The 15,196-nt window shown below is 41.0% G+C and overlaps 1 pseudogene; it reads right to left on the bottom strand.

Moving 5' to 3' along the window:
- Window positions 1-103: 103 nt before the first annotated feature.
- LOC103695863 (putative serine/threonine-protein kinase PBL23 pseudogene) lies at window positions 104-14,370 on the bottom strand (annotated as a pseudogene).
- Window positions 14,371-15,196: the final 826 nt, after the last annotated feature.

Raw genomic sequence — 15,196 nt, 5'->3', positions numbered from 1 at the left:
TTGCTTTTGAAGCTCCTAGATCCATACTCTAGTTTCAAGCATTGTAGCTCTAATGTGATGAAGTTATAAGACCATGTATTTTGAGCTCCTACACTCTGCTTGGAGAACAGCTTTTCTCATCCTTTTTAGATTTTCTTTGTTATATAAGTACATTGTCATTCCCAGCAATATTTCTTTCTATCCCTGAATCAGGAGGAGGTGATTTCTTAGGGATCGACTCTTCACAGTCTTCTGCAGTATTTGGATTAATCAGAAACTGGAGAGCAGTTACAACATCACCAATTAGTGGACGAGAACTTGCTTCCTTATGAAGACACAGAGCAGCAACTGCAAGAGCTTGGTATAGACCCTTTATGGGAAATTTCCCCTGAAGCAATGGGTCAGCCATTTGTACAAACTTCCTCTTATCTCTCAAGAGTGGCTCTGCCTGCACAATTGCACCAAAAGATGATATCATGCTTAGACTCGCGGTAGAGAAGTTAAACTGTTTAATTTAAGCCATTAGAAGAAATACAATCATTAACATACACACAAAAACATTCATGTATACATGCATACGTATATACTTGCACTTATACATACATACATACTTTTATGCTTACATATAAATATATATGTGGAGTGATTGATTAAAACCCCATTTGATTTTGATGAGCTCAAAGCATTTGAGTATATCTTGTGATTACTAATGAATTCAATTGAGTGTTTCAGTGAAAATCCTGTCCAAGTGTTTCTAGACTTGGTTCATAGTATTTTGGATAAGTTAAGAAATCTGCATGAACCAATGTCTGAGACTCGAGTCGACTCCCGAGTATCACGAGTCGACTCCAAGCGTATCAAGTTCACTGGCACGAGCTCGAGTCGACTCCAGATTAGTACGAGTCGACTCCGACTGAGAACAGAAAGAAGAACAGAAAGCTTCATCTCAGAACCTGTCAACGAGTCGACTCCTGAAGTGCGCGAGTCGACTCCAATGTTCACCGAGTCGACTCCAGGAAAGTAAGAGTCGACTCCAAGCAGTCAGGCAGAAAAGTCAGAGAGCAGTTTTTGGCTCTGAGATTCGAGTCGACTCCAGTGGAGCGCGAGTCGACTCCGATGGTTGGCAGGTCGACTCCAAAGAAGGTGAAAGTCGACTCTCAGCGGTACACAAAGAAAAAGTCAGAGAGCATTTTATGGACTCTGAGATTCGAGTCGACTCCCGCAATACGCGAGTCGACTCCGAGACTGAGCGACCATCGACAGACAGAAAACCATGTTACTGCCTCTGAGATTCGAGTCGACTCACAGACAGCTCGAGTCGACTCCAAGACAAGCTTCACGCCAAAAGGCAGAAGACCAACTTTCGGAAACTGAGAGCCGAGTCGACTCCAAGGAAGTTCGAGTCGACTCCAAGACTGGATGAGCCAAAAGACAGAGAATCGAGAGTTCGGGCTCTGAGATTCGAGTCGACTCCCAGGACAGTCGAGTCGACTCGAGTGGACAAAATTCAAATTTGGATCCACGGACTTCAGTGGATGAGCCGACTCCAAAATTGCCAGGTCAGCTCCAGAAGTTGGCGAGTCGACTCCAGGTCAAGACGAGTCGACTCCTAGTCGTGACGGCAACTTTAATTCAAAATTGGAACAGTTGCCGAGTCGACTCGGGAAAAGCATGAGTCGACTCCCGCTACAGCCGAGTCGACTCCTGATCGTGCGAGTCGACTCCAACCCACCAACGGTCATATTGTCAGGCTGCGCAGAGTGTGCAGAACGGCCAGAAAAAGCAGAGTAACGGCTAGTTTCCGTGGGGGTTGGCTTAAATAGCCACAGAAGACTGTAGCAAGGTAGAGAACAGATATTCCACTCCAAGCATTCAAGTTTTCAAGCTCTCCAAGTGCTCTTAAACGAAAAAGGGGAGATCTGCATTTACTGCTCCAACAACTTCTTCCCAACAATCAAAGCTTCCTCCTCCTGCATTCGAGTCGACCACTCTTTCAAGAGGAGACCGGAGTTCCAGAAGCCATACCTCTTCACCAGCTTAAAAGCGTTTGAGGGCTTCTAACTCCTTTACGATTATATTGTTTTAAATCTGCTTTTTGAGAAGCTATTTTCTGTTTTCTTCTATCTCTTGTATTTACTTGATTCAATCGGGGGATTGAATCAAGGGGTTTAAGGTTGGTTGGTGAGCCAAGTTAAAACCAACGTGTGTAAGGGTTTGATTGTGAGCCCGGGAAAACAATCGGGGTTGGTTCTAGTCGGTGAGCCTGGAAAAACCGACCGAGTTCGTTGTGAGCTCGTAAAACAACAAGTTTGGTTGTGAGCTTGCAAAACAACCGGCTGTAATCCAAGAGGGTTATAGTGAAATTCCCAAGTGAGACTTGGGGAGTGGACGTAGGAGCAAGGGTTAGCTCCGAACCACTATAAAACTTTGTGTTTGTAGTGCATTGTCTCTCATCTTCTTCCCCGCACATTACTCACAGCACTAGGCTTTAATTAAATAACTTGCTATAGTTTTTAATTAATCATCCACAAAGTTTTAAATATTCAAATTATTTTAAAAACCCAATTCACCCCCCCCTCTTGGGTTGTCTATCTGGGCAACAAGTGGTATCAGAGCCAAAAACTCTTCCACTCAAGAGTTAAAAGATCAAAATGACAACCCCATTTGGATCTTCTCACATTGAGGGTCAGTCCACCCAAAGACCCCCTTTCTTCAATGGATCTGACTACTCATACTGGAAGGCTAGGATGAGAATATTCATCCAAGCCCAAGACTATGAGATGTGGTCCATTGTAGTAAATGGGCCATACATCCCATCCATATACGTAGATGGTGTTAAGGTACCTAAACTAGAAATGGACTGGGATGAACATGACATGAGGAAGGCACAACTAAACTCTAAAGCTATGAATGTGTTTTACTGTGCCTTAGACCGTAATGAATTCAATAGGATTTCAACTTGTAATTCTGCAAAAGAAATTTGGGACAGACTTGAAGTGACCCATGAGGGCACGAATCAAGTCAAGGAATCCAAAATAAACATCTTGGTTCATAAATATGAACTATTTAAAATGGATTCAAATGAAACAATCACATGCTTGTTCACTAGGTTTACTGATATTGTCAATGGCCTAAAAAGCCTTGGCAAGAACTATACTAACAGTGAACTTGTCAGGAAAATCCTTCGGTGTCTACCAAGGTCGTGGGAAGCTAAAGTGACGGCAATTCAAGAAGCCAAGGACTTGAACAAGTTACCACTTGAGGAGCTCCTTGGATCCCTTATGACGCACGAGCTCACCATGAAACAACACAACGAGGAAGAGTCCTCCCATAAGAAAAAGGTAATAGCTTTAAAATCTACTTCATCTAACAAAGATTTATCTTGTAGTAGCAGCAGTGAAGAAGAAGAAGATGAGGAAGATGGTGGTGAGGCACTTCTTGTGCGAAAGTTCAAGAAATTCATCAACCACAAGAAGTCCTATCATCAAAGGAGAGGCACCTCAAATTCCTACCGCAAGGACAAAGGTAAGGAAAGAGAAAGTGAGGGGATCGGGTGCTATGAGTGCAAAAAGCCGGAACACATCCGAGCTGAGTGTCCCTTGCTAAAGAAGGGCAGCAAGTACAAGAAGAAGAAGAAAGCCCTTGTCACCACCCTATCGGACTCCGACGCATCATCTTCATCATCGGATGAAGAACAAGAAGAGAAGGCCAATTTCTGCTTCATGGCCAACGAAAACGAGGTAACTTCCGATACGCATTTTGATTTTACATTTGATGAACTTTATGATGCGTTTAATGAATTAATGATTGAGTATAAGAATATAAATGTTAAAAACAGAGAACTAAAAGTAACTAACCAAACTTATATTCATAAGCATGATTCATTAATTAAGGAAAAAGATAATCTCACCAAAGAAAATCTAGAACTTAAGACAAGCAACCAACTCTTAATTAAAAAGACTAACACCTTAACGAAAGATAATGAAAAACTAACTAAGGAACTTTCAGAACTTAGAAATCATAAACAAACCTTAAACAAGGATCTCACAAAAGAACTAAATGATTTAAAAGCAGAAAATCAAACATTAACTAAAGAACTTGGAAAATACAAACCTTTAGTTGAAAAGTTTACATATAGTTCTGAAAAGTTAAACATGATACTTAATAATCAACGAGCCGTATTTAATAAAGCGGGTTTAGGATATAAACCAAGAAATAAACAAAAACTTCTTAGTAATTTCTTTGTTAAAGCTGGAGAAACTAAAGTTAAGAAAATAACTTGCTTTTGTTGTGGAATAGTAGGACATAAAGCAAATGCATGTGACTATAGGAAAAGAAAAACTAAAAGAAAAATTAAAAGGGTATGGGTTCCAAAAGGAACCAACTTGACTAACCATGAAGGACCCAAGAAAACTTGGGTACCTAAGATGACATAATTTGCTTGTGTAGGAGTGTCTTGCAGCCAAGGTCAACAAGAACTGCTGGTATTTGGATAGTGGCTGCTCAAGGCACATGACGGGTGATAAAGACCAATTTTTCACCCTTGAAGCTAAGAAGGGAGGTGCTGTGACGTTTGGGGACAACAACCAAGGTCACATCATTGGTATTGGTAAAGTTCAAATCACCCCTTCTACTTTTATAGATAATGTTAGATATGTCGATGGTCTTAAGCATAACTTGTTAAGCATTAGTCAATTATGTGATAAAGGATATGATGTTATGTTTAAACCATCACTATGTATTATAACAAATCCTAATGATAATAGTTTAGTATTTAAAGGGATTAGACGTGGAAATGTATATGTGGTAGACCTAGAAGATCTTGCAAAACATAACCAATGTTTAGTTGTTAATGAAACTAAAGATAATGATGCTAGTTGGTTATGGCACCGCAAGTTAGGTCATGCAAGCATGGACACAATAACTAAACTTGTTAAAAGAGATTCCGTGATAGGTTTGCCAAAATTAAAATTTGAAAAGAACAAAATTTGTGAAGCATGTCAATTTGGCAAACAATCTAGGAACTCATTTAAATCTATAAAATGTGTCTCTACCTCTAGGCCACTAGAACTATTACATATGGACTTATTTGGTCCAACTAGAACAACAAGCCTAGGTAGAAATAAATATGGTCTAGTTATAGTAGATGATTACTCTAGGTACACATGGGTCATGTTCCTAGCGCATAAGGACCAAGCATTTTCTATGTTTAAAAAGTTCCATAAGGAAGTAACAAATGCTAGAGAGTCTTCAGTCATAGCCATTAGAAGTGACCATGGTACCGAATTCGAAAATCAATTATTTGACGAATTTTGTAGTAAAAAGGGGATAACTCATAATTTTTCTGCACCTAGGACACCACAACAAAATGGAGTTGTGGAAAGGAAGAATAGAACACTAGAAGAAATGGCTAGGACTATGTTATGTGAAAGTAACCTCCCTAAGTACTTTTGGGGAGAAGCCATTAATACTTCTTGCCATATATTAAATAGAGTTCTATTAAGACCCATCATAAAGAAAACACCTTATGAACTGTGGAAAAACAGAAAATCAAAGGTTAACTATTTTCATGTTTTTGGATGTAGGTGTTTTGTACATAATAATGGGAAAGATAATCTAGGGAAATTTGACCCTAAATCTGATGAAGGAATATTCTTAGGTTATTCTACAACTAGTAAAGCCTATAGAGTCTTTAATAAAAGAACCCTAGTTATAGAAGAATCTATACATGTTGTATTTGATGACTCTAGTGACATCTCCTCTAGTAAGAAAGCTAATCTTGATGATGATATTGAAATACTTGAAGAAAAGATAGATGAGATGGGATTACAAGATGGTAATCAAAAGTTGATTGAAGGAGAATCATCAAACCAAGAGCCTATAGTGGATCATGGGCTAACTAAAGCTTGGAGGTATGCTCACGGGCATCCTAAGGAACTAATTCTAGATGATCCATCACAACCGGTTAGGACTAGAGCATCTCTTAGAAATTTGAATAACCATCTAGCTTTTGTTTCACACTTTGAGCCCAAACATATAGAAGAAGCCGAAAATGATGTAAATTGGATAAATGCAATGCAAGAAGAACTAAACCAATTTACTAGAAACAAAGTGTGGGATCTAGTAGAGAGACCTTCTGAATATCCAATTATAGGTACTAAATGGATATATAAAAATAAGCTAGATGAAAATGGAATTGTTATAAGGAATAAGGCAAGACTAGTAGCAAAGGGTTATAATCAAGAAGAAGGCATAGATTTTGATGAAACCTTTGCTTCCGTAGCTAGACTTGAGGCGATTAGACTTCTATTAGCTTATGCATGCTCTAAGGACTTCAAGCTATATCAAATGGATATAAAAAGTGCTTTTCTAAATGGGTTTATTAATGAGGAGGTGTATGTAGAACAACCTCCTGGTTTTGAAAATCATCAATACCCTAATCATGTGTATAAACTGAACAAAGCACTTTATGGACTAAAACAAGCACCTAGAGCATGGTATGAGAGACTTAGTAAATTCCTATTAGAACATGAATTCTCTAGGAGAAATGTAGATACAACTTTATTTCTGAAAAAGAAAAATAAGGATATGTTATTAGTACAGATTTATGTTGATGATATCATTTTCGGTGCTACTAACAATCGCCTCTGCGAAGAGTTTGCCGATTTGATGCAGAGTGAGTTTGAGATGAGCATGATGGGAGAGCTGAACTATTTCCTCGGGCTTCAAATCAAACAATCTGAAGGAGGCATCTTCATCAATCAAGCCAAATATATCAAGGAGATGCTCAAGAAGTTTGATATGGAGGGAAACAAATCAATCAGCACCCCCATGAGCTCATCGTGCAAGTTAGACCAAGATGAATCAGGTAAATCTGTAGATCAAAAACTTTATAGAGGTATGATAGGTTCTTTACTGTATCTTACTGCAAGTAGACCTGATATTATGTTTAGTGTGTGCATGTGTGCTAGATATCAGGCTAATCCTAAAGAATCACACCTAGCTGCAGTTAAAAGAATCTTTAAATACTTAATAGGAACTAAGAACATAGGACTGTGGTACTCTAAAGAATCTAGCCTAAACTTAATAGGGTACACAGATTCAGACTTCGCTGGATGTAAACTTGATAGAAAAAGTACCAGCGGGTCTTGTCAATTTCTAGGAGAAAACCTAATCTCATGGTTTAGCAAGAAACAAAACTCGGTTGCATTATCCACTGCAGAAGCTGAATATGTTGCAGCCGGGAGTTGTTGTGCTCAAATCTTATGGATTAAACAACAATTAGAAGATTATGGCATTAAACAAGATAAAATCCCCATTAATTGTGATAACACAAGTGCCATACATCTCACTAAAAATCCAATTCAACACTCAAGAACTAAACACATTGAGATAAGACATCACTTCATAAGAGATCATGTATTGAATGGTGATGTGTCACTCCAATTTGTGTGTACTGATAATCAATTAGCAGACATTTTTACAAAACCCCTAAGTGAAGAGAGGTTTAGTGAGCTTAGAAGGGGATTAGGAGTAATTGATCCATCCTAGTGGGAGTTTTCACTAGATTAATTGATTTTGATGATTAGAATGAGGTTAAAATAGAGTTTCTATGCAGTGATCATCAAATCAGTCCTTAATTAGGTGATTTTCCCTCATTTGGCACGATTATGGCATGGTTTTTAGGTGCGTGCCAAGGTTAGAGACGACTCAAGTAAGTTTCAGAGCCGGCTCCTAAGGGGGAGTCGACTCGCGCATTTGCGGGAGTCGACTCGCAAAGTTGGCAGCTGAGGGGGAGTCGACTCGCACACTGTCGGGAGTCGACTCGAAGTCTACATGCGCTAACAGAGAGTCGACTCGCACATATTCTGGAGTCGACTCGAGGTCGAGTCGACTCGCGACTCAGGGGAGTCGACTCGCAGTCGGGATCCGACTTTTTAACCCTAGGTTTGTCGTTTCGCAAACACTTTTCCTCAAGCCGCCACTGTTCACAAAGCCCTAGAGCCGACTCCTAGGTCATCCCCGATCGTCTCCAAGCCCTTTTCCCGTCGATTCTTCGCCGGACATTGAGTTTCCGTCCGTTCCTAGGTCATTTCCGGTCCGTCCCGAGCTTCCTCTGTCGGTCCTTCACCGTCCTCAAGGTATTTTTCTTCCCGTTTAGGTCAAGATGCCTTGTAAGACCGTCGTTAGGAAGAGGTCCCGTCCCGAGGCCGGTCCCGAGCGGCGCTCCAAGGCGCGGCACGATCCCGCGAGGCAACCACCTCCGGATCGTTCCCCGCCTAGGGTGGTTCTCGTTAGGCCGTTGGCCGGGAAGGCCGTCACCTCCGGGAGGTTTGTCGATTTCGACTATCTCTCCCGGGAAGGGTTCACCATAGGCGATAGGCTTAGAGCCCAGGGCCTAGAGTACTTCCTCACCTTGGACCTTCCCACCTATCCTGGCCTAGTTCAAGAGTTTTACAGTACCGTCCATCGGGGAGATGGAGGTATCGAGGGCACGGTAGTAGGTGTCCCGTTGCGTGTCACAGAGGACCTCATTGCCCATATCCTCCACCTTCCATTAGTAGGGGTGGCTCCTGCACATCCTGAGGATAGGGTTGACGCCCTTACAGTCGTCCTAGGGCATCCACCTCAGTCCCCCCTAGATGAGGTATCGGCTAGCTCACTTCCTATTGAAGTGAGAATCCTTTTGAGCATTCTGTCCAGGTCCATCTTCCCTAAGACAGGGAGATTTGATTTTGTGAATGAGAGGGACTTAGCTATTATGTCTTATATCCTTCAGGACACCCCGATCAACTTTCCAAAGCTCATTTATAGGTATATGTGTGAGCCCCTAGATAGACCTAGGCTCTCACTCCCATACGGGATGTTATTCACTCTTCTTTTTAGGCAGTACGAGATTCCCATTCCTGAGAGGGAACCCTCTCGTGCCTTGCGATGGACTGATCGCTTATGTACGGGGACTATGCACAGGATGGGGTTTCGGAAGAGAGAAGGGATCTGGGTTAGGAAGTCCACTCTCACTGCTCAGACCACCAGACCATCACCCAGTCCTGAGCCAGATTCAGACTACCCAGACCTTCCAGACCATCCAGACCTCCCATCCACTCCTCCTGCTCCTACCACCTCTGCCGGACCTTCCTCCTCAGTTCCACCATCTATGGAGGTCCGTATTGATCCAGAGCAGCTCCGGGAGCTGCGGCAGGAGATCGTCCGAGATCTGAAGGACGAGCTGCTTCGGGAGATCCGAGGCTCGGTGCCTGCTCCCTCTTCTGCGCCCACTTCCTCTGCCCTGGTCCCTTCCTTGACAGCCGTGACAGACATGACGGCTGAGGTGCGGCAGGAGATCTACAACATCAGGACCTTGGTGCAGGCCCAGTTCCACAGCATGAGTGAGGTCACGAGCTCCACTCGACAGATGCGAGAGGAGATAGGTCGTGACATGCACACCACCACCGAGGGGGCCGAGCGCTTGTCGAATGTACTCATCGACAAGCTGGACGCACTACAGACTTCGGTGACTGGGCTTCAGGGGTCGGTGACAGAGCTCTCCACTACACATAGCAGAGCCACCACGTCTATTATCACGCAGCTCGGACATGTGACAGATGCAGTCACCCTCCTCATGGAGCAGAGCCGATTGAGAGGAGGAGCACCATCCTCGAGAGGAGGTGCCACATCCTCGAGAGGAGGAGCCACATCCTCCAGAGGAGGAGATGCATCCTCGAGAGGGGGAGCCTCATCCTCGAGGAGGCCATAGATGTTTTTTGTGTGATGTATTGTTTTACCTTACTTATTGTATGCTCAAATGTGTTCACATTCATATCAATACAATGAGTAGACATTTTATCTTCAATTATGTGCCATTTGATGTGCCATTTGTTGGTTGTGCCATTGATTGTGTGTGATTACCTCCTATTTGGTATGATGACAAAAAGGGGGAGAAATATGTATAAAATATGTAAAAGGGGAGAAATATGGATAAAATATGTAAAAAAAATCAATAAAAAGATAAACTCTTAAAAACACACACAAATTTGTTCTAAGTGGATTCGGTACCTCGAGGCTCATTATCTCTCTTTTGGGGCTCCTAATGGAGTAATCTCCAGAATCTATTCAAGGGATATTCGGAGATTAGCTGAATCCTACTCGAGAACAAATTGACAGATTTTCTCTCTAAAAACCAAAATTTCAGCTCAAATACTTCAAAACATGAAAAGGAAATTCAGAAAAATCAAAACATAGTTGAATGCATATGTTGAGGGGGAGAATCTGAATTTTATTCAAACTAAATCATTAATGACATATAAGCCAAACAATTGATTGCATAGTATGAAGGCTTATATAATTCCAAATGAAAGGGGGAGCTTTAACTCCGAAATTTAATGTTTCACTCCTTTCAAACTTGGATAAATTAAATTATCAGACATTTGAATTCATTTATGAATTTTATTTCATTATTTATTGAGCAAGTCATTTTACATATACTCAAAGTTTTGTCATCATCAAAAAGGGGGAGATTGTGGAGTGATTGATTAAAATCCCATTTGATTTTGATGAGCTCAAAGCATTTGAGTATATCTTGTGATTACTAATGAATTCAATTGAGTGTTTCAGTGAAAATCCTGTCCAAGTGTTTCTAGACTTGGTTCATAGTATTTTGGATAAGTTAAGAAATCTGCATGAACCAATGTCTGAGACTCGAGTCGACTCCCGAGTATCACGAGTCGACTCCAAGCGTATCAAGTTCACTGGCACGAGCTCGAGTCGACTCCAGATTAGTACGAGTCGACTCCGACTGAGAACAGAAAGAAGAACAGAAAGCTTCATCTCAGAACCTGTCAACGAGTCGACTCCTGAAGTGCGCGAGTCGACTCCAATGTTCACCGAGTCGACTCCAGGAAAGTAAGAGTCGACTCCAAGCAGTCAGGCAGAAAAGTCAGAGAGCAGTTTTCGGCTCTGAGATTCGAGTCGACTCCAGTGGAGCGCGAGTCGACTCCGATGGTTGGCAGGTCGACTCCAAAGAAGGTGAGAGTCGACTCTCAGCGGTACACAAAGAAAAAGTCAGAGAGAATTTTATGGACTCTGAGATTCGAGTCGACTCCCGCAATACGCGAGTCGACTCCGAGACTGAGCGACCATCGACAGACAGAAAACCATGTTACTGCCTCTGAGATTCGAGTCGACTCACAGACAGCTCGAGTCGACTCCAAGACAAGCTTCACACCAAAAGGCAGAAGACCAACTTTCGGAAACTGAGAGCCGAGTCGACTCCAAGGAAGTTCGAGTCGACTCCAAGACTGGATGAGCCAAAAGACAGAGAATCGAGAGTTCGGGCTCTGAGATTCGAGTCGACTCCCAGGACAGTCGAGTCGACTCGAGTGGACAAAATTCAAATTTGGATCCACGGACTTCAGTGGATGAGCCGACTCCAAAATTGCCAGGTCAGCTCCAGAAGTTGGCGAGTCGACTCCAGGTCAAGACGAGTCGACTCCTAATCGTGACGGCAACTTTAATTCAAAATTGGAACAGTTGCCGAGTCGACTCGGGAAAAGCATGAGTCGACTCCCGCTACAGCCGAGTCGACTCCTGATCGTGCGAGTCGACTCCAACCCACCAACGGTCATATTGTCAGGCTGCGCAGAGTGTGCAGAACGGCCAGAAAAAGCAGAGTAACGGCTAGTTTCCGTGGGGGTTGGCTTAAATAGCCACAGAAGACTGTAGCAAGGTAGAGAACAGATATTCCACTCCAAGCATTCAAGTTTTCAAGCTCTCCAAGTGCTCTTAAACGAAAAAGGGGAGATCTGCATTTACTGCTCCAACAACTTCTTCCCAACAATCAAAGCTTCCTCCTCCTGCATTCGAGTCGACCACTCTTTCAAGAGGAGACCGGAGTTCCAGAAGCCATACCTCTTCACCAGCTTAAAAGCGTTTGAGGGCTTCTAACTCCTTTACGATTATATTGTTTTAAATCTGCTTTTTGAGAAGCTATTTTCTGTTTTCTTCTATCTCTTGTATTTACTTGATTCAATCGGGGGATTGAATCAAGGGGTTTAAGGTTGGTTGGTGAGCCAAGTTAAAACCAACGTGCGTAAGGGTTTGATTGTGAGCCCGGGAAAACAATCGGGGTTGGTTCTAGTCGGTGAGCCTGGAAAAACCGACCGAGTTCGTTGTGAGCTCGTAAAACAACAAGTTTGGTTGTGAGCTTGCAAAACAACCGGCTGTAATCCAAGAGGGTTATAGTGAAATTCCCAAGTGAGACTTGGGGAGTGGACGTAGGAGCAAGGGTTAGCTCCGAACCACTATAAAACTTTGTGTTTGTAGTGCATTGTCTCTCATCTTCTTCCCCGCACATTACTCACAGCACTAGGCTTTAATTAAATAACTTGCTATAGTTTTTAATTAATCATCCACAAAGTTTTAAATATTCAAATTATTTTAAAAACCCAATTCACCCCCCCCCTCTTGGGTTGTCTATCTGGGCAACAATATAGGATGTGTTCGAGCTACACTTGGTGTAAATCTTATAGAGTTATACCTTTTTTGAATTGGACGGTGAGGATCCCACATTGATGATCAATTTATTGGATATATTCTATTATTTCTAAACTACTTACATATAAAAAGTCATGTGATTTGGAGGCTTTTAGCTTATGATCAAAAAGTCAATAAATTGTCTAAATTTTAACCACTTGATGCATAGGTTGGAGATTTTTAAATCAGATGATTGTAAATAGTTTAGAGATAGTACATCATTTCCAATAACTCAAATTATCGATATGGGACTCCATCATCCAACACACAGGATGTACATCTCTGTAAGAGTTACACAAAGTGTAACTTGAATCGGACCCTATCATATATACATACAAACATATACAAGCTTATGTACATATACAGATACATGCACACATACATATATATACATGCACATTCACATTGTGATGTTGCAAACAACATGGAAGCATGCATCAAATTATAAAGAAAATCTCCGAATGGTTTCATGCATAATTCACTCTAGTTTTTAAGACATAATATTATCCAGCTTTCTTTTCTTCGTAGATTAAACTTACGGTTGTATAATACAGTAGTGGTGGAAAGGAGAGTGGATCTTTGAAGATGTAACATTACAAAGCTCTTTGAGAATCTAGTGCCTCAGTGAGCATCAAACTCAAAGTTGAGCTAGGTTAGCAAATTAATCAGTGCTCAGTTTAGCCTTGATACAAACAGGCTTCACATCTCTTCATCTTGGTCATAAAATATCTTGTGAGCAGTTATCATAGAAAGGTCACACCTTATCTCTCATGGTTGTAAGTGCTTAAGCCACACAAGCTTTAATTGGGCAATCAATTGAACTGAAACAAAGTACATTTTAACTTCTTATGCCACCAAACTGTATGTAATGTATATTTTGTAAGCCCCATAAGGTAAAGTCAGATTAGTAGACATACCCAATGAACAAGGTGTTGCTCATGTGTTGGTTTTGTAAAGTCTATGGCTCTCCTTCCAGTAATTAGCTCCAAAAACACAATTCCGAAACTATATACATCCGACATTTTTGTTAGCTGGCCTGTTAATGCATACTCTGGAGCACAGTAGCCATAAGTCCCCATCACTCTTGTAGAAACATGGCTCTTATCTCCTACTGGACCAAGCTTGGCTAGGCCAAAATCAGATAACTTTGGGTTGTAATCTTCATCAAGAAGTATATTCGATGCTTTTAAATCACGGTAAATCACAGGCGGGTTGGCTATATCATGCAAGTACTCAAGGCCTTTGGCTGCACCAACTGCGATTTTGATTCTTGTATATCAATCCAGTGGCTTCTTATTTGGTGATAGATCTGTAGGTAATTAAGTAAAACCAAAGGTTAATTGGAGAAACCTTGGCTCATTGTATAAAGAAAGGAATCAACAGTCTCATGAATTATACCTAAGAGATGATCCTCCAATGAACCCTGTGGCATGTATTCATATACTAGAATCTTTTGGTCACCACCAGAACAATATCCAAGCAAGCTGACAAGATTCTGGTGGTGTAGGAGACTGAGCATTAGTACTTCAACAAGGAACTCTCTGTTTCCCTGAAATCCATTCCTATCGAGTTTTTTAACTGCTACAACCTGAGGAAGTTAAACTGAGAATTAGATCAGGCTCCTTTTATAGTCTATAGCAGAAGAAAGATTGCTAGAAATGGCGTTACTTCATTCGTGCCTTCAAGGCGTCCTTTATACACTCTTCCAAATCCACCTTCACCAAGTAGGTTCGAGGTGCTGAAGTTCTTGGTAGCTGCTGCCAATTCATGAAATTTGAATACCCGAGATGCAATATTTTCATTGCCAATCCGCAAAATTTCCTCAGCTGCAGACCTATGCTTGTCACTATCTGCAAACATAAAATTTTGGTTTCCTCAGAAATGGAAAAGTGGATCTGAACTAGAAGTAAAATTGGTTTGGTTCGACAAAATGAACTATAGAAATTGGTCCTAAAGCTGCAACAGAGTTTTCATTCAACCATTTATTTGAAACAAGGAATGAAGGAAATAATTATTTTTTTATGAAGGGAAAAGAAAGGAAAATAAATAAATAACCAATAGATAAAGCCACTTTGAAACACTATAAGTGGGATGAAGCAATATTAGAATGGAAATATGGTGCTCTCTTGATTTTGTTCATCTTCCTTGAAGAATTATTAAACAAGGGCTTTCTAATGTTTAGTTCAGGGTCAAGCTAGTGTCCTGCTAAACTTTTTTATTTAATATGCTGGCCTATTTGTTACTTGTTAGTTTGCCATGCCCTATATAGCTGTAGCTCATATATAATGGAAAAAAAATTCTTTAGTAGTTGACTCACCTATTGGTGAATACCCTCTTAGGTAGAATGGTTGTATAAGAAGGTATTGCCTTTAAAGGCCTAAATATAGCACTCATTCATCTATAAAATATTTAGTTAAAAGCTATTGAATAAGATTAAGTTATCGGGAAATTTTAAAACTTTTGCCTTCATTGACAGGAGAATTTTGTAATGATATGATTTTTTCTTTATTTTTGTCTGTGAGGGAAAAAATATGGCATATTTCGGTATGATATTCAATCATCAATACAAAGCAATTATAAACTCATACTTGATGAACCATTTTTATCGACACATCTGAATTAGTCCAAGCTAACTCTATCCTAATGTATCACCAAAATATGACATTGAATGTGGAAGAAAAATTGA

Source organism: Phoenix dactylifera, chromosome 9, assembly GCF_051530095.1.
Source record: "Phoenix dactylifera cultivar Ajwa chromosome 9, Ajwa_hap1_PhDact_Kaust_v1.1, whole genome shotgun sequence".
NCBI lineage: Eukaryota > Viridiplantae > Streptophyta > Magnoliopsida > Arecales > Arecaceae > Phoenix > Phoenix dactylifera.
Note: the sequence above shows the minus strand (reverse complement) of the source record. Positions and strands in the feature narration are given on the sequence as shown.